Source organism: Anomaloglossus baeobatrachus, unplaced genomic scaffold (genome assembly GCF_048569485.1).
Source record: "Anomaloglossus baeobatrachus isolate aAnoBae1 unplaced genomic scaffold, aAnoBae1.hap1 Scaffold_3626, whole genome shotgun sequence".
Taxonomy (NCBI): Eukaryota; Metazoa; Chordata; class Amphibia; order Anura; family Aromobatidae; genus Anomaloglossus; species Anomaloglossus baeobatrachus.
The window spans coordinates 43,338-62,500 of record NW_027442979.1 but is presented as its reverse complement, the minus strand read 5'-3'; the positions used below and the strand labels follow the sequence as shown (position 1 = coordinate 62,500).

Sequence of the window (19,163 nt, the reverse complement as noted above, 5' to 3'; positions counted from 1 at the left end):
ATTCAAATTCAGCAGATTTGTTTGACTTTAGTCGGGAAAATTCGATTTGTGTGAAATAAATTCAGTGCAAATCAAAATCGCTCTGAAAAGGACGAAAAAAAACCAAACCCCCCAAAAAACCTAATACTCCTTCACCCCCCTCACAGTTCTCCTGCTGCCACCAGTCCTCCCATCCGCTCCCCGGTGTCCACCTTCTCCGTCTGGACCTCCAGTGCTGCCATTCCTCATTTGGTCCTACGCCGTAAAATGGGGAACGACGTACATGAATGACGAGCAGACTAATAAGCTGGTAGAGAACGAGACGCCAAAGAGCTATGGGAAGAACGAAGGGTGGAGAGTAGAAGGTTTATTTTTTGTTTAGTTTTTTTTTTTTTAATGGCTCTGCAGGGGAGAAGCCTAATGTTTCCGTAATGATATGTATGCTAAGCCAACAGGGCCGTTGTGTTACACCTGAGCCGCCACATTCAGTAATAGCCTGACTGGTTACACCTGAGCCGCCACATTCAGTAACAGCCTGACGGGTTACACCTGAGCGGCCACATTCACATACAGCCTGACGGGTTACACCTGAGCCTCTACATTCAGTAACAGCCTGACGGGTTACACCTGAGCGGCCACATTCACATACAGCCTGACGGGTTACACCTGAGCCGCCACATTCAGTAATAGCCTGACGGGTTACACCTGAGCCGCCACATTCAGTAACAGCCTGACGGGTTACACCTGAGCCGCCACATTCAGTAATAGCCTGACGGGTTACACCTGAGCCGCCACATTCAGTAACAGCCTGACGGGTTACACCTGAGCCTCCACATTCAGTAACAGCCTGACGGGTTACACCTGAGCCGCCACATTCAGTAATAGCCTGACGGGTTACACCTCAGCCGCCACATTCAGTAACAGCCTGACGGGTTACACCTGAGCCTCCACATTCAGTAATAGCCTGACGGGTTACACCTGAGCCTCCACATTTAGTAACAGCCTGACGGGTTACACCTGAGCCCCCACATTCAGTAATAGCCTGACAGGTTACACCTGAGCCTCTACATTCAGGAACAGCCTGACGGGTTACACCTGAGCCTCCACATTTAGGAACAGCCTGACTGGTTACACCTGAGTCGCCACATTCAAGAACAGCCTGACGGGTTACACCTGAGCCGCCACATTCAGTAATAGCCTGACGGGTTACACCTGAGCCGCCACATTCAGTAACAGCCTGACGGGTTACACCTGAGCCTCCACATTTAGTAATAGCCTGACGGGTTACACCTGAGCCTGACAGGTTACACCTTAGCTGCCACATTCAGTAACATCCTGACGGGTTACCCCTGAGCCACCACATTCAGGAACAGCCTGACGGGTTACACCTGAGCCTCCACATTTAGTAACAGCCTGACGGGTTACACTTGAGCTACCACATTCAGTAACAGCCTGACGGGTTACACCTGAGCCTCCACATTTAGTAACAGCCTGACAGGTTACACCTGAGCCTCCACATTCAGTAATAGCCTGACGGGTTACACCTGAGCCTCCACATTCAGTAATAGCCTGACGGGTTACACCTGAGCCTCCACATTCAGTAATAGCCTGACGGGTTACACCTGAGCCTCCACATTCAGTAATAGCCTGACGGGTTACACCTGAGCCTGACAGGTTACACCTTAGCTGCCACATTCAGTAACAGCCTGACGGGTTACCCCTGAGCCGCCACATTCAGGAACAGCCTGACGGCTTACACCTGAGCCCCACATTCAGTAACAGCCTGACGGGTTACACCTGAGCCTCCACATTCAGTAACATCCTGACGGGTTACACCTGAGCCGCCACATTCAGTAACAGCCTGACGGGTTACACCTGAGCCGCCACATTCAGTAACAGCCTGACGGGTTACACCTGAGCCGCCACATTCAGGAACAGCCTGACGGCTTACACCTGAGCCCCACATTCAGTAACAGCCTGACGGGTTACACCTGAGCCTCCACATTCAGTAACATCCTGACGGGTTACACCTGAGCCGCCACATTCAGGAACAGCCTGACGGGTTACACCTGAGCCGCCACATTCAGTAATAGCCTGACGGGTTACACCTGAGCCGCCACATTCAGTAATAGCCTGACGAGTTACACCTAAGCCGCCACATTCAGGAACAGCCTGACTGGTTACACCTGAGCCTCCACATTCAGGAACAGCCTGACGGGTTACACCTGAGCCTGACGGGTTACCCCTGAGCTGCCACATTCAGTAACAGCCTGACGGGTTACACCTGAGCCTCCACATTCAGTAACATCCTGACGGGTTACACCTGAGCCGCCACATTCAGTAACAGCCTGACGGGTTACACCTGAGCCTCCACATTCAGTAATAGCCTGACGGGTTACACCTAAGCCCCACATTCAGTAACAGCCTGACGGGTTACACCTGAGCCTCCACATTCAGTAACAGCCTGACTGGTTACACCTGAGCCGCCACATTCAGTAACAGCCTGACGGGTTACACCTGAGCCTCCACATTCAGTAATAGCCTGACGGGTTACACCTAAGCCCCACATTCAGTAACAGCCTGACGGGTTACACCTGAGCCTCCACATTCAGTAACAGCCTGACTGGTTACACCTGAGCCTCCACATTCAGGAACAGCCTGACGGGTTACACCTGAGCCTGACGGGTTACCCCTGAGCTGCCACATTCAGTAACAGCCTGACGGGTTACACCTGAGCCTCCACATTCAGTAAAATCCTGACGGGTTACACCTGAGCCTCCACATTCAGGAACAGCCTGACGGGTTACACCTGAGCCGCCACATTCAGGAACAGCCTGACGGCTTACACCTGAGCCCCACATTCAGTAACATCCTGACGGGTTACACCTGAGCCTGACGGGTTACACCTGAGCCTCCACATTCAGTAACATCCTGACGGGTTACACCTGAGCCTCCACATTCAGTAACAGCCTGGCGGGTTACACCTGAGCCGCCACATTCAGTAATAGCCTGACGGGTTACACCTGAGCCGCCACATTCAGGAACAGCCTGACGGGTTACACCTGAGCCGCCACATTTAGGAACAGCCTGACTGGTTACACCTGAGCCGCCACATTCAGGAACGGCCTGACGGGTTACACCTGAGCCGCCACATTCAGTAATAGCCTGACGGGTTACACCTGAGCCGCCACATTCAGTAATAGCCTGGGCAGCATACGTTGTTTCATCCTGGTGTAGGGTAGCAATGCACATTGGGTTAATCTTTTCAGTGGCGCTTGGTACAGGGGTTCAGTGAGGTTTTCTTATCCTGTGATGGGTAAAATGTTTGTGTCTGGAGAAGATAGGCAGCTCCTGGAACTTTTGCAACTGCTACACATGGATTCTGTGTAAAGAAAGCTGCAGGACATGTGGTAAGAGAACATATGACAGTGCGGCTTATCTGATTCTTAATCACTATGAGCACGCCGACACTCTACTCTCTTGGCTGCCATTAATGAAATGCCTTATTTCTGGTAACGTGGGCACCAACAAGGCAACAAGTGCCACCTCCTGCTCTGGCATCACTTAGCACACCTCTACATGTAGAGCGAAGAGTTACCTTCTCAGCGTTCACGCTCTCAGTTGTATAAATAGCCATCAGTTCTGTGTCTTCTGTATCTTGATCCACGCTGGGTGTGGCTCCTCCATTTATCACCACCTACAAAGAAAGAATATATATATTCATATAGTACATGAAACATTAATATGGAGCAGGTTTTATACATTGTTCATATAATGAGACATAATAAATGATGATAAATAGTGAATTTAAAGGGTTGCTCTAATCTTATGTCTTCAGGAGCACACCACTTCTCTGCCACCTAGCTTCCTGTAGGTGGGGGGTGAGCGCGCTCCTGAAGATTGACCGTTCGGAACAGCAGATGTTTGTGAAGCTGGTATGCATAGTGCCTTCTCCAATGCTGCAAGGTGAGGTAGCTTTGCCTCTGCATCATCGAAGGAGAACAGTGAAAACGGAATCTGATCCGGCCAGCCCCAGCCACCCGGCCGGCCCCAGCCACCCGGCCGGCCCCAGCCACCCGGCCGGCCCCAGCCACCCGGCCGGCCCCAACCACCCGGCCGGCCCCAACCACCCGGCCGGCCCCAACCACCCGGCCGGCCCCAACCACCCGGCCGGCCCCAACCACCCGGCCGGCCCCAACCACCCGGCCGGCCCCAACCACCCGGCCGGCCCCACTGAAGCATTTGCAAGAGCTGTAGAAAAGAGTGGCAACACTGCGCCCTTACCAAGGAGACCAGTCAATTCTCAAACAATGCAGAGGTGGCCAGTCATCTAGGCAACAAGTAGTACACTATAGAAATAAAAATAATTTTGATCTTGAAAAATGAGAGGATTTGCTTATTTTTACAAACACAATTTAGGAAATTTAGACAACACCCTTAAAAGGTTGGCGCTACATTAAAGACTTTGTTCAATGAAACAAGCATTCTACAAGAAAAGCCGAGCAAGCGATTGCCTCCTTTGACTGGATTGTCTTTCTCCTGTGGAGACCCGCCACAGTTACCAGTCTGCAGGGCCACAGATTGAGGACACTCCATTTTTAATACAATGATGTCACCCGAGCTGATAGCTGGCTGTGTCCAGCACTTATCGGGTTAGGAATACCAGTAGTGATGCCTGGAGAACAATTCATGTTCTATCAATCATCAAAAACAGAATCCCTGTCCCATGCACTCATCCGCTGTGCAGAGATCTGCATTATGCCCCTATACAATTAAATGCAACAGTTGTTGAGCGGTGACGTCTTTGCCCATTGTTCAAGATCGAATAACGTCATAAAAGGAAACTCTTTATGTTCATAGAATCCAGAATTGACTAAAAAGTAGGTATGTGCTGGACTACACAAAGGATGGGAAGTTAGTGTTATAAAGGTGATTAAACAACCATTAACCAAACAATTGCCTGGTGAGCTATAGATTCATAGACAAAGTCAAGCCCGCCATACCCCCGTGGCCAAAGTCAAGCCCGCCATACCCCCGTGGCCAAAATCAAGCCCGCCATACCCCCGTGGCCAAAGTCAAGCCCGCCATACCCCCGTGGCCAAAGTCAAGCCCGCCATACCCCCGTGGCCAAAGTCAAGCTCGCCATACTCCCGTGGCCAAAGTCAAGCTCGCCATACCCCCGTGGCCAAAGTCAAGCTCGCCATACCCCCGTGGCCAAAGTCAAGCTCGCCATACCCCCGTGGCCAAAGTCAAGCTCGCCATACTCCCGTGGCCAAAGTCAAGCTCGCCATACTCCCGTGGCCAAAGTCAAGCTCGCCATACCCCCGTGGCCAAAGTCAAGCTCGCCATACCCCCGTGGCCAAAGTCAAGCCCGCCATACCCCCGTGGCCAAAGTCAAGCCCGCCATACCCCCGTGGCCAAAGTCAAGCCCGCCATACCCCCGTGGCCAAAGTCAAGCCCGCCATACCCCCGTGGCCAAAGTCAAGCTCGCCATACCCCCGTGGCCAAAGTCAAGCTCGCCATACCCCCGTGGCCAAAGTCAAGCTCGCCATACCCCCGTGGCCAAAGTCAAGCTCGCCATACACCCTGGCCAAAGTCAAGCTCGCCATACACCACGGCCAAAGTCAAGCTTGGTTTACACGTTTAATGACAAAAGGGATCAAAAACATTCCTTCAGGAAAGACCTTTTGTGAACTAGTGACCATTGAACAAAATGAAAAAAGTAGACTCCTTTTAAAATGATGACGGCGCCTCACTCACCGATTAGCTAAAGCTATTGCTTGTGGTTAGTTTACACCTAAAAGAACAATCATTATGGCTGAAATTGTTTATTTTACTCCAATTTAAAATGGGTTAATTAGTACGGGACAAGCCCTTATTAAGAGCCCAAGGTTCTGCAAGAAATAAAACAACATCTATACGTACCTCCTTGACCAGAGATGCTTCTCCAATCTCAGCCCTGTGTCCACTCTCGCTGGTCTTCAGACATGAACATTGGCTGCAGCGGTCATATGGCAATCAGACTGGCAGGACCACAGGGTAGAGAGCAACGTTGGTCCTGGAGGAAAATATTGAGGCTTTTCTTTTGTAATTATTATTTATTTAATACTTGGGGGCCATTAATATGGGATTGTCTTTAAATTATGCTGCTCTCGGATTAGGTGGCAAAAACTTGGTGACAGACTCTTTAATGGGTTAATCTGGGAATATTTTTTTTTACATTGTGCTCCTAGAAGTTACAGGCAGGTAGATACTGACTATGTGTTCTGCCCGGCACCGATCTCTGCCACCTCAGAGGTCACAGACCGCTCCTGCCAGCAATTCAGCAACTTCGACCAAAGTCATCTCAACAGAGCAGCTGCTTCTCTCCGCTCTGCTCTGTTGATAGGGTGTCACTGTCGATGTCATTACGACTGACAGCCTGCTTAAGCTGCCTAACTAACCGGCAGTCTGTCACCATGACATTGGCAGTGACGCTACAACAACAGAGCAGCCTGGAAGAGTAAGATCTGCTCTGGTAAAGTGAAGCAGCAGTGCTCTGTGACGGCGTCAGGCAGAAAAGGCAGGTAGGTAGTAACGGTCTGCTTGTTCTTAGGCCCATAATGAAATAAAATAGTCCTGGATAATCCCTTTAAATGTCCGGGTGGTCCGAACTTTGCATGTGTTTAAGAACATCAGTGCAGAATAATGTATGGTGCAGAATGAGCTGTCAAGCACAGCAGGACTCTATATGGAGAAGGGAGAGACGGTTTAATACTGTTTCTGTCTTCCCAGTCACTATATACACAGTGCTGAACAAATGCTACAGTGTAGGGTATATAGTATAGAAAGCACTGTAGGCTGTATGGGGAGAGAGCATGGGCTGCTGGGTCCACGAGACCCAGTCAGCTCTGCTATGCACACAAGGCTTCAACTCCACTCCACTGTAACTAGTTACTACGGTAGATTGCGAAATCAGCAATAAAAATGTATTGATATGCTAAAATACCCTGTAAAGACTTCTTACGAGGGTAACACGTTGTGAAATAAATAGGGGGGGGGAACAAACACAAACCCGCAGTCCGAATCAGTGTTGCTAGCCTTCCTCCATAGAAAATGAATATACCAAACTTATAACAATAAGTTATACGGAACGGGGAACACAATCTAAAGAAACACAAATTTCCTAGTTTTTCCCTCAATATCCGTGAAAAAAAAAAAAATCTTGCTAAACTTTCATAACAAAAAAAAACAAAAATAAGAATAAAGTTTTTGCCTATTTAGGTCTGTTCAGGAACTACAACTCCCAGCATCTTGGCCTGTAAAGCCAGAGGCTGCGGCCCTGCATCACTAGGGTACACTACATCTTTTCGGCTTCGCTGCACTGATGATATATTCAGTTTATGACAATATAATGAGAGTCTGTCCCTGTAAGTGCAGATCCTGCGTGCTGGGGCCGACGCTGTCGCTTTAAGTGAAGCACTAAAAATATTTTTGCATTGTACTTGGAAAACAAACAAAAAAAAAAAAAATTGAGAGTAAAGGCCTTAGGTTACAGATAAGCAAATGCTTGCTCAATCGAGGCCAATGGAGTGTCACGAGACGTACGTCACAGAGCGGCGTCACACCGGCTATGCAGAGGACGCAGCTCCAGGAGAATCAGCCATTCATTCTGAGAAGTGGGGGAAGAAGCTACAAGGAAAGTGGACTGTCAAATGCAATGAAATAACAGTCAAAGTAGCCAGTCTATGGGAGAACAGTCGCTCTACATCACTATGTGATCTATGGTTTTACAAATACACCCCCTCTATTCATGGCATCCATCATACACAATCATTGGGTATAGAGCTGGTGGCTCCTGGCAGAGGAAAGCTGGAAAACCTTACAAAATAGTATGATGGTCCCATGCCCAAAATTTCTCCAATATCACTTTTACTGGAAAGAATATAGAAATCAGCTCCAAATTCAGCAAGAAACCAGCACATTTCACTGGTGGATTGTGTAGCAGATTTTACCCTATCCATTGCAGAGGGTTAAATCCGTATAAATAATCCACAACACATTAATTTAGAACCAGCACCATTTTCCTGGTACTATAGAGCTGATGCCCCAAAAAGAGTAGTAGATGAGGCCAGTCTTCCTCCTAGTAACTGATTGTCGGGATAGCCCAGTATTATCTGGTGCAAACCTTCATCCCAATAATCTGCTCCTAGGGTGTATCCACCTCTAGAGAAACTAGAAGGCATGACGTATAAAAAAAAAAAAAAAAAATGTATGTAAAGAAAAAAAAAATGTGCAAATTTACATCTGCAATCCAGAATGTGTCTCCGTGGTAACAGACTACAAAAACAGTGTAGTCAGATCCTGCGCTTGTATAGGTGGTGCAGCAATTGGAGGCTACACATGTAGACAAAACCATTAACCAAAGATATATACAAAGTGGTTTCATTCTGTATTATGCAAAAAAAAGGAAATAATGGGGAAATAATTGAAATTCTAGCATTATTTACAAAAATGTGGCCAATTAAAATTCATATGATCCTACCAAACTTGAGAGGTTGGCCTCTGTTAACTTTTCTGACCCAAGGAGAAATACCCGCATTGCTCGCCTGTGTGGAACATATTAAAGGGAATCTGTCAGCAGGTTTTTGCTACCTCATCTGAGAGCAGCTTGATGTATAAATCACTTAGATTACTGGCTGCAGCCGTTCTCACATAATCTGCATTTTTAGGTTTAGTCATGTAGCTGAGCCCAGGGAGCGGTCCTCACCCACACTAGGCTCTCTATAGAGATCGTACATTGACTGTGAGGTGTCAATCACAGCAGGGGCATAATGGACTTTGTTTCATAGTTTCATAGTTTTTAAGGTTGAAGGGAGACTCTAAGTCCATCTAGTTCAACCTGTAGCCTAACATGTTGATCCAGAGGAAGGCAAAAAAACCCCAATGTGTCAAATAAGCTCCAATGGGGAAAAAATTCCTTCCTGACTCCACATACGGCAATCAGACTAGTTCCCTGGATCAACACCCTGTCATAAAATCCAATATACATAACTGGTAATATTATATTTTTCAATTAATGCGATCAGGCTCTGCTTAAATTTTACTTGTGAATCCCTCAATACAACATCATACGGCAGAGAGCTCCATAGTCTCACTGCTCGTACAGTAAAGAGTCCTCATCTGTGATTATGATTAAACATTCTTTCCTCAAGACGTAGCGGATGCCCCCGTGTTCCAGTCGCAGGCCTAGGTGTAAAGAGATCTTTGGAAAGGTCTCTGTACTGTCCCCTCATATGTTTATACATTGTGATTAGATCCCCCTAAGCCTTTGTTTTTCCTAACTAACTAACCCCAAGTTTAATAACCTGTCTTGGCATTGCAGCCCACCCATTCCTCTAATAATCTTGGTCGCTCTTCTATCTACCTGTAAGATTATGCTATTTATAACCTTCTATACTTTTGCTAACAAGAAATGCATCCATTCCTCTCTTAAATTCATTCAGTGAGTTGGCCATCACCACTTCCTCAGGAAGAGAGTTCCAGAGCCTCACTGCTCTTACCGTGAAGAACCCTCTTCTATGCTGATGTAGGAATTTTCTTTCCTCCAATCGAAAAGAATGCCCCCTTGTTCTTGTCATAGTCCTTGGTACAAACAGATCATGGGAGAGATCTCTATATGGCCCTCTGATATATTTGTACATATTTATTAGGTCTCCCCTAAGTCTTCTCTTTTCTAGAGTAAATAGACCTAATTTTGATAACCTTTCCGTGTATTGTAATGCACCCATTCCATTTATTATTTTAGTAGCCCGCCTCTGAACCCTTTCAAGTTCAGTAATGTCTTTCTTCAGCACCGGCGCCCAAAATTGCACACAATACTCCAAGTGTGGTCTGACTAGTGATTTGTACAGAGGGAGAATGATGTTTTCATCTCGTGCCCCCAGACCTCTTCTAATGCATCCCATCACCCTATTTGCTTTGGTGGCTGCTGCCTGACACTGGGCACTCCAATTTAGATTCTTATTCACTAAGATGCCTAAGTCTTTTTCCATGTCTGATTTCCCCAGCAGTTTCCCATTTAGTAAGTAATCGTAGCATCTGTTTCTCCTTCCCATGTGCATAACCTTACACTTATCTGTGTTAAACCTCATTTGCCATTTTTCAGCCCAATTCTCCAATTTACTCAAGTCCATCTGTAATTGCAAACTGTCCTCCTTTGTGTTAACTACCTTACATAGTTTTGTATCATCTGCAAATACTGATATTTTACTCTGTAAACCATCCACCAGATCATTAATAAATATATTAAATAGTAGGGGGCCCAATACAGACCCCTGTGGCACCCCACTAGTAACCCTGGCCCAATCTGAGTATGCACCATTAATAACCACTCTTTGTTTTCTACCACTAAGCCAGCTACCTACCCATCTACACACATTTTCCCCGAGCCCAAGCTTTCTCATTTTACTTAGCAGTCTTTTATGTGGGACAGTGTCAAATGCTTTACCGAAGTCGAGATAAATGACATCCAATGATTCTCCTCGGTCCATGTGAGAGCTTACATCCTCATAGAAGCTGATCAGGTTAGTTTGACAGGAGCGATCCTTCATAAATCCATGTTGATATGGAGTTAAACAGTTATTAACATTGAGACATTCCATAATAGTATCCCTTAAAAACCCTTCAAACATTTTACCCACAACAGATGTTAAGCTTACCGGCCTATAGTTTCCAGGTTCCCTTTTGCACCCTTTTTTGAATATTGGTACCACATTTGCTAGCCGCCAATCCAGTGGAACAGACCCAGTTTCTATAGAGTCTTTAAATAAAAGGAATAGAGGCCTGTCTATCACATTACTTAACTCCCTTAATACCCGAGGGTGAATGCCATCAGGGCCTGGTGATTTGTCAATTTTAATGTTACTAAGTCGGTTCTGCACTTCTTCCTGGGTTAGGCAGGTCATACTTAATGGGGCATTTACATGATCACTCTGCATTTCCCCTGGCATATGCTTTTCCTGTGTGAACACAATTGAGAAAAAAGTATTTAAAACATTTGCTTTTCCCACATCGCTTTCTATGATTTTACCCTCATTATTCTTTAAAGGGCCAACACCATCAATTTTAATCTTTTTTCTGTTTATATAATTAAAGAATAGTTTGGGATTTGTTTTGCTTTCCTTAGCAATGAGTCTCTCAGTTTCTACTTTTGCTAAATATATTTGTTTTTTACACATTTTATTTTTTTCTCTATATATTTTTAATGCTTCCTCGCTGCCTTCTTGTTTTAGCTTTTTAAATGCCTTTTTCTTATTATTCATTGCCCCTTTTACATCCTTATTAAGCCACATTGGTTTTCTCCTGTTCCTAGCCCTTTTATTTCTGTATGGTATGGCTAGCTCGCAGTGGGTGTTTAATACTGATTTAAAAATTTCCCACTTATTTTCTGTGCTCCCATTTTTGAGGACATTGTCCCAATCAATTTGGCGAAGGTCTTCTCTAAGTTGATCAAACTTTGCTTTCCTGAAATTCAGCGTTTTTGTAACCCCCCTCCAAGGCACCTTACTAAAGGACAAGTGGAATTGTATTATATTGTGGTCACTATTCCCTAGGTGCCCATCCACTCGTACGTCTGTTATTCTATCTGGCCTGTTGCTTAAAATTAAGTCCAGAAGGGCTGCCCCTCTAGTTGGGCCCGGCACAAGTTGGGACAGATAATTATCCTTAGTTACTGACAGAAACCGGTTTCCTTTCTGAGATACACAGGTTTCAGTTTCCCAGTCTATATCGGGGTAATTGTGTCCGAGCACTGATAAGTCCTGCTGCTAAATAAGCAACAAAAAAAAAACAAGATTGGACTGTGACAAAACAGGCATGCCTGAACTTTCTGTGTTAACCCTTGCAGCATGCCGGCTTCAGCTTACATAGCAAAAACCTGCTGGCAGATTCCCTTTAAGGGCACCAGGGATCAGTGATGTAAACTCTGGAGAACTGTAGACGCATCCATAGTAATAGAGAGGACAGCAGGTCCATAATCACATAATGGCCTCCAGGCTCCGGCTAGTCCTCTTCTGCACTGGTGCTAAAAGCAGTCATTGCAGGCACATGTGCAAGCAGCAGAAGCTCTTGCACCTGCCAAATGAAGAACTAGGTAAGCAGTCAAGAGATTATGCAGAAGAGCGCCGTCATATTGACTGCTTTGTGTGTAGTCCATCCAGGGTGTACACTGAAACATAGGCAGCAAAAGCAAAGTAGGAACAAACAAGGGCGCATTAATGGTATATATCAGAAACAATTGTACAGTTCTGCAGAATGATGTATACCCCGCTATCCCTCCGATTCCAAGGTACTTTATCCTTATCTCTGAACTCTTACCCAACAAACTGCAGCAAACATCAGTGACCCTGATCGTAACCAAAGCTGAACTTTCCTCCTAGCAAGATATGGGCAACAGTCATTTAACAAATATCACTCCAAGGAAAAAAAAAAAGGTGAATTCCAACTCCAAAACATGACTGAACACAGCTAGGGCTGGAGAACACAGAAGTTCATTACCAGGTGTTAAAATTAACATTAATATGCACCAATCGGCCATAAAAAGTGACATAAAAAGGGTTTGTCCAGTGAAAACAACTGATCATTAGCCTCTGGATAGGTGAAAACATGTTGATCAGTGGCGGTCTGAACCGCACCAATCGGCAAAACTGAGAACTTATATGTGTTGGAATGACGAGACTGCACACGCGCCACTTCACAGCGCTGTCCATGCGCCACCGCCGTTCCACTTTACAGCGCTGTCCATGCGCCACCACCGCTCCACTTTACAGCGCTGTCCATGCGCCACCATCGCTCCACTTCACAGCACTGTGTATGCGCCACCACCGCTCCACTTCACAGCGCTTTATATGCGCCACCACCGCTTCACTTCACAGCACTGTGTATGCGCCACCACCGCTCCTCTTCACAGCGCTGTGTATGCGCCACCACCGCTCCTCGTCACAGCGCTGTTTATGCGCCACCACCGCTCCACTTCACAGCACTGTGTATGCGCCACCACCGCTCCACTTCACAGCGCGGTGTATGTGTGACGCCCTGGGCAAGCCAGGGGTCACAGGTCACAACACCACATGCACCCCACAGTCCCTGCAGGTACACACAAGGTCAAAACTAAAATCCTTGTTGCCTTCCTCCAGGGGCTGGTGTCCACACCAGGGGGTGGGCCAGGCGGTTGGCTCCACCCACCAAGGAGTTCACAGCTCTGGAGGCGGGAGAACCAGGCAGTTGAAGCCAGACTAGAGTCTGAGGAGGAGTTAAGCTAGGGAAGTGATGGAGTAAAGATAGAGTTTTGAGGAGGAGGTGGAAGGAGTTGAAGTGGAGAGTTAGAAGTGGTAGAGGAGCTAAAGTAAGAGCAACAGAGAAAGTGACAGAAAGAAGCCTGAAGTTGGTCCGGGTGTGTGCCCCGGACTGAGACAGCAAGGTTGGCAGACGGCGGTGACCGTCTGCAGGCGAGACTGATTGGAGGTTGCCAAAAGGACCGTGGACGGGTGGTGACCCGGCGGTACCGGAGCGGTATACGAAGATTAGTCAGCACCAGGGCAGGGGCCTTTCGGATCCCGGCAAGGCTAGGAGTCGTCGAATTTGCCAAATCCGTCAGTGAAGGGGACGACTGTCTCCCAACAACCAAGTCCCGTTGAAGGCAACAGTCCAACCGTTAAGGGGAGACACCGCCACCGCCAAGACACCAGTTTCCCAGGGCCAGCGCCTGCAGGCAAGAGTGGAGCTCCTCTGGCTCATATCCAAGCTGGGGAGCGGGTTACCGGTGGGAACCCATCGCTACCAAACAACAACACATAGGTGCAGGGAAGAGACAGTCACCGCTAACTGCAGGGAACATCAGCACCGTGAACCGTCCGAGGGACCCGTCCAACCAGCCGTTTGTTTACCGAGAACTGTGTCGTGTTTACTGGCTGAGTGAGTACCTCCGTGCCGTGCGGCACAGCGCTGTCCCTGTGCCCCTGCACCTCCACAGGCCCCATACCCGCCTGTCCACCATCCCAACCCCATCACTGGGCCCCGGGATCACCAACCCCTACCCACGGAGGGGCAACACAACAACTGGCTGCTCCACACCATCACTCCCGGGATCCCCAGCCAGAGCAGCGGTGGTGTACATTCAATCACCACAACCGTGGGTGGCGTCACGGACAATAAACTATCCCCAAATCCCAATCCCCTTTCACTCACGGGCGAGGAGCGCCACTCGAGTCCCCGGGATCCGGCCCATCGCTCGAGCCACCGAGCAGCGGCAGGCCGCAGCAGCCGCGGCAGCCGGACCCGAGCAGTGGGAGAGCGCGGCGTCCCCTCCTCCGCCCGCGACATATGCGCCACCACCGCTCCACTTCACAGCGCTGTGCATGCGCCACCACCGCTCCACTTCACAGCGCTGTGCATGCGCCACCACCGCTCCCCTTCACAGCGCTGTGCATGCGCCACCACCGCTCCACTTCAGAGCGCTGCGCATGGCTTTTTCCAGCAGCCCCACAGAGAACGCACAGAGTGTCGATTGGACAACTGACCTGATACTCCATTTTTGTAATTGGTATAAAAGTGCTCCATTGCCGTCAATATACCCCATTCTGCCGATAGGTGGGGGGAGTCCCAGCAGTCAGCCCCACACTGAGCAGTACGTTATCACCAATCATCTGCATGGGTGACAACCTGCTTCCACTGTAAAATCCCTCAATTACCTTGTGAAAATGCCATCAATGAAGGGGATCAGCCTCAAGTAATCAGGGAGTCTTTGAGGTTCACGTGTTTGATGCAGGAAAAATGACTTAGGCCACGTGCACACGTTCAGTTTTTGGTGAGTTTTTTTACCTCAATATTTTTGGCCAAAACCAGAAGTGGAAAAGTGAAAGTATCAGGGTACATCCACACGATCAGTAGACACTGCGTACTAGACAGTGTCATGCCTCTTGTGGAGATGCAGCGTCCGTGCTCACGATCAGAGATCTGCGCACAGCGGATTGTCACTGTGTTCCCCCGCGGAGAACTCACATCTGCTCAAGCATAAATTGACATGCTGTGGCTCGGAAAGCAGCGCCTCAGGTCAGTTTACGCTGTGGAGAAAACAAGCACAGTGGGCATGGGATTTCTAGAAATCCATCCAGTCTGCTTCTACAGCATCGCAGCATTTTGGATTCCGTGAAAACATAGAGCGTCCACAACACTGATCATGTGAACGCGCCCTTATAGAAACACGGACGCCACTACTGCATTTTTCACCCACTCCTGTATTGGCTTACAAATGCTGTGGTAAAAAAAAACCTCACTGAATACTTGTGTGGCCTAAAGGTGGCTTTACACAGTGCAACATCGCAAACGACATCGCTGTAACATCACCGGTTTTGTGACGTTATAGCGACCTCCCCAGCGACATTGCAGTGTGTGAAACACATCAGCGACCTGGCCCCTGCTGTGAAGTTGCTGATCGCTACAAATCGTTCAGGACCATTCTTTGGTCCTTTGTTTCCCGCTGTGCAGCAAAGTCTCAGTGTGTAATAAAGGGGACTTAAAACACTGGAAACGAGTGATGTGTCACAATATCTGTCAATCACTATTCTCTGTCAGTCGGTCTCTCCCTCTCGGTCTCTATTCTCTCTCTGTCGGTCCGTCACTATCTCTGTCCCTCTCTCACAGTCTGTCGGTCATTTTCCCCTCCTCTCTCATACTCACCGATCCCCGATCTCCGGCGTGGCGCTGCACGGCATTCACACTGCTGCGACGGCTTATACTATTTTGAAAAAGCCGGCCGCCCATTAAACAATCTCGTATTCCCTACTTTCCCCGCCCACCGGCGCCTATGATTGGTTGCAGTCAGACACGCCCCCCACGCTGAGTGACAGGTGTCTCACTGCACCCAATCACAGCAGCTGGTGGGCAGGTCTATACTGTGCAGTGAAATAAATAATTAAATAATTTAAAAAAACGGCGTGCGGTCCCCCCAAATTTTAATACCAGCCAGATAAAGCCATACGGCTGAAGGCTGGTATTCTCAGGATGGGGAGCTCCACGTTATGGGGAGCCCCCCAGCCTAACAATATCAGTCAGCAGCCGCCCAGAATTGCCGCATACATAATATGCGACAGTTCTGGGACTGTACCCGGCTCTTCCCGATTTACCCTGGTGCGTTGGCAAATCGGGGTAATAAGGAGTTATTGGCAGCCCATAGCTGACAATAAGTCCTAGATTAATCATGTCAGGCGTCTCCCCGAGAAACCTTCCATGATTAATCTGTATATTACAGTAAACACACACACCCGAAAAAATCATTTATTAGAAATAAAAAACACAAACACATTCCCTCATCACCAATTTAATCAGCCCCAAAAAGCCCTCCATGTCCGGCGTAATCCACAGACCTCCAGCGTCGCTTCCAGCTCTGCTGCATGGAGGTGACCGGAGCTGCAGAAGACACCGCCGCTCCTGTCACCTCCACGCAGCTAATGAAGACAGCCGCGCGATCGGCTGAGCTGTCACTGAGGTTACCGGATGCAGCGGTGGCCGTGGGTAACCTCAGTGACAGCTCAGCTGATCGCGCTACTCACCGCCGCTCCGGGCAGCTCCACGCAGCTAAGACAGCCGCGCGATCGGCTGAGCTGTCACTGAGGTTACCCGCTGTCACTGGATCCAGCGGTGGATCCAGCGGTGGATGCAGCGGTGGCCGCGGGTAACCTCAGTGACAGCTCAGCTGATCGCGCTACTCACCGCCGCTCCGGTCAGCTCCACGCAGCAACTGAGGTGAGTAGCGCGATCAGCTGAGCTGTCACTGAGGTTACCGCTGGATCCAGTGACAGCGGGTAACCTCAGTGACAGCAGCTGATCGCGCTACTCACCTCATTTGCTGCGTGGAGCTCACAGGAGCGGCGGTGTCTTCTGCTGCTCCTGTCACCTCCATGCAGCTGAGCTGGAAGCGACGCTGGATGTCCGTGGATTACACCGGACAAGGAGGGCTTTTTGGGGCTGATTAAATTGGTGATGAGGGAATGTGTTTGTGTTTTTTATTTCTAATAAATGATTTTTTCAGTTGTGTGTTTATTTACTGTAATTTACAGATTAATCATGGAAGGTATCTCGGGGAGACGCCTGACATGATTAATCTAGGATTTAGTGGCAGCTATGGGCTGCCATTAACTCCTTATTACCCCAATTTGCCAACACACCAGGGCAAATCGGGAAGAGCCGGGTACAGTCCCAGAACTGTCGCATATAATGTATGTGGCAATTCTGGGCGGCTGCTGACTGATATTGTTAGGCTGGGGGGCTCCCCATAACGTGGAGCTCCCCATCCTGAGAATACCAGCCTTCAGCCGTATGGCTTTATCTGGCTGGTATTAAAATTGGGGGGACCGCACGCCGTTTTTTTTATTTAATTATTTATTTCACTGCACAGTATAGACACGCCCACCGGCTGCTGTGATTGGGTGCAGTGAGACACCTGTCACTCAGCGTGGGGGCGTGTCTCACTGCAACCAATCATAGGCGCCTGTGGGCGGGGAAAGTAGGGAATACGAAATTGTTTAATGAGCAGCCGGCTTTTTCAAAATCGTAAAAGCCGCCGCAGCAGTGTGAATGCCGTGCAGCGCCGCGCCGCGCCGGGGATCGGGGATCGGTGAGTATGAGAGAGGAGGGGAAAATGACCGACAGACTGTGAGAGAGGGACAGAGATAGTGACGGACCGACAGAGAGAGAATAGAGACCGAGAGGGAGAGACCGACTGACAGAGAATTGTGATTGACAGATATTGTGACACATCACTCGTTTCCAGTGTGACTAGCTAGGTCGTTCTGCAGGTCCGGATCGCTGTTGCGTCGTTGGCCAGGTTTGCCTGTTTGACAGCTCACCAGAGACTCACCAGAGACTTTGTAGCGATCCCGGCCAGGTTGGGATCGCTGGTGGGATCGTTGAAAGTCTCAGTGTGTAAAGGGGCCTTTAGGCTACATTGACACACCTGACTGTTTTTCCTTGGACAGCACTTGGACCTATAGACTTTCATTGATCCATACAAAGACCAGTTTAAAAAACAAAAATCGGCAAGTGTCTCTGCTCCACCAGGCTCATGTCCTATTCTTATTTGTTTTGCGCTCCGACTTGGCCATTTAAAAAGGTTTCTGCAATGTAATCTGAAGACAGTAAGTACTGCAAGTGTTAAAACAGAGAATTCAGCCCTGCGCCTTATCTCCCAGGTCTTTTTTTGTTTACCTGCAATGTTAGCTTAAGCCTGTTATCTTCATCATTAGTGGGTCTCAGCAGCAGATGAGTTGTTGTCCAATGCTGCCCTCTTCAATGATTAGCAGCTTTTGTCTATGGAAATGTACACAAAGCAAGGAGGGGGGGCAGCTCTCCTACATGCTCCTACAGCACTGCTACATGCAAAAGCTAAAATCTTTCACTGTGTCAGAACGGCTACAGATAATAATAATAATAATAATAATAATAATAATAATAATAGTATGTGTTACTTCCACAGCGCTCTACATACATTTATATACATTGTGAGCCTCAATGGGCATAGTGTTGCCAATCTAGAGTCTCTATCAGTCTGTCTTTGGAGTGTGGGAGGAAACCGGAGTACCCGGAGGAAACCCACACAAACACGGGGAGAGCATACAAACTCCTTGCAGATGTTGTCCTTGGTGATATTTGAACCCAGAATCCCAGTGCTGCAAGACTGCAGTGCTAACCACTGAGCCACCGTGCTGCCCCATCTAAGTGATACAACATTGAACTTGGGGCATCTTTGCAACAAGGAAACACCGCCCCCCCCCTTTTATTTCAATGAAACACACGGATGAAAAATTCTACATGCTTTGCCTGGAAAGCTTGGTGGTCCTGCCTAAGTGTAAAAGACTTTGCGTGCATATAGCCCTGGTAGTTATGAAGACACTGGTGGGAATGTGCACACGGCATCTTTTATTCCACGCAGCAGAATTCCCCTGAAACCCTCTCAAAAAGAATTGTTAGAAAGAATCAACATGTATTTCTATGAAACACCTTGCTTGCAGCCTTCCTTTAAATCTTAAATGCTTCAGAATTCGGAAACCCTGGAGCAATTAAAAAAAAAAAAAAGTAACACGTGCATTCTTCAGGTGACCTGTGCACTGAAACCGCCCGATCTCATACTGTACAATACCGCCGGCTTT

General features: G+C 48.2%; 1 long non-coding RNA gene across 1 annotated transcript in view; it reads right to left on the bottom strand.

Moving 5' to 3' along the window:
• Window positions 1-3,583: 3,583 nt before the first annotated feature.
• LOC142273423 (uncharacterized) overlaps window positions 3,584-19,163 on the bottom strand; it is a 50,255-nt gene continuing 34,675 nt past the window's right edge. Inside the window, exon 3 of the long non-coding RNA XR_012737938.1 lies at window positions 3,584-3,676. This is a non-coding gene — a long non-coding RNA (uncharacterized LOC142273423). The remainder of the gene's footprint in view (window positions 3,677-19,163) is intronic.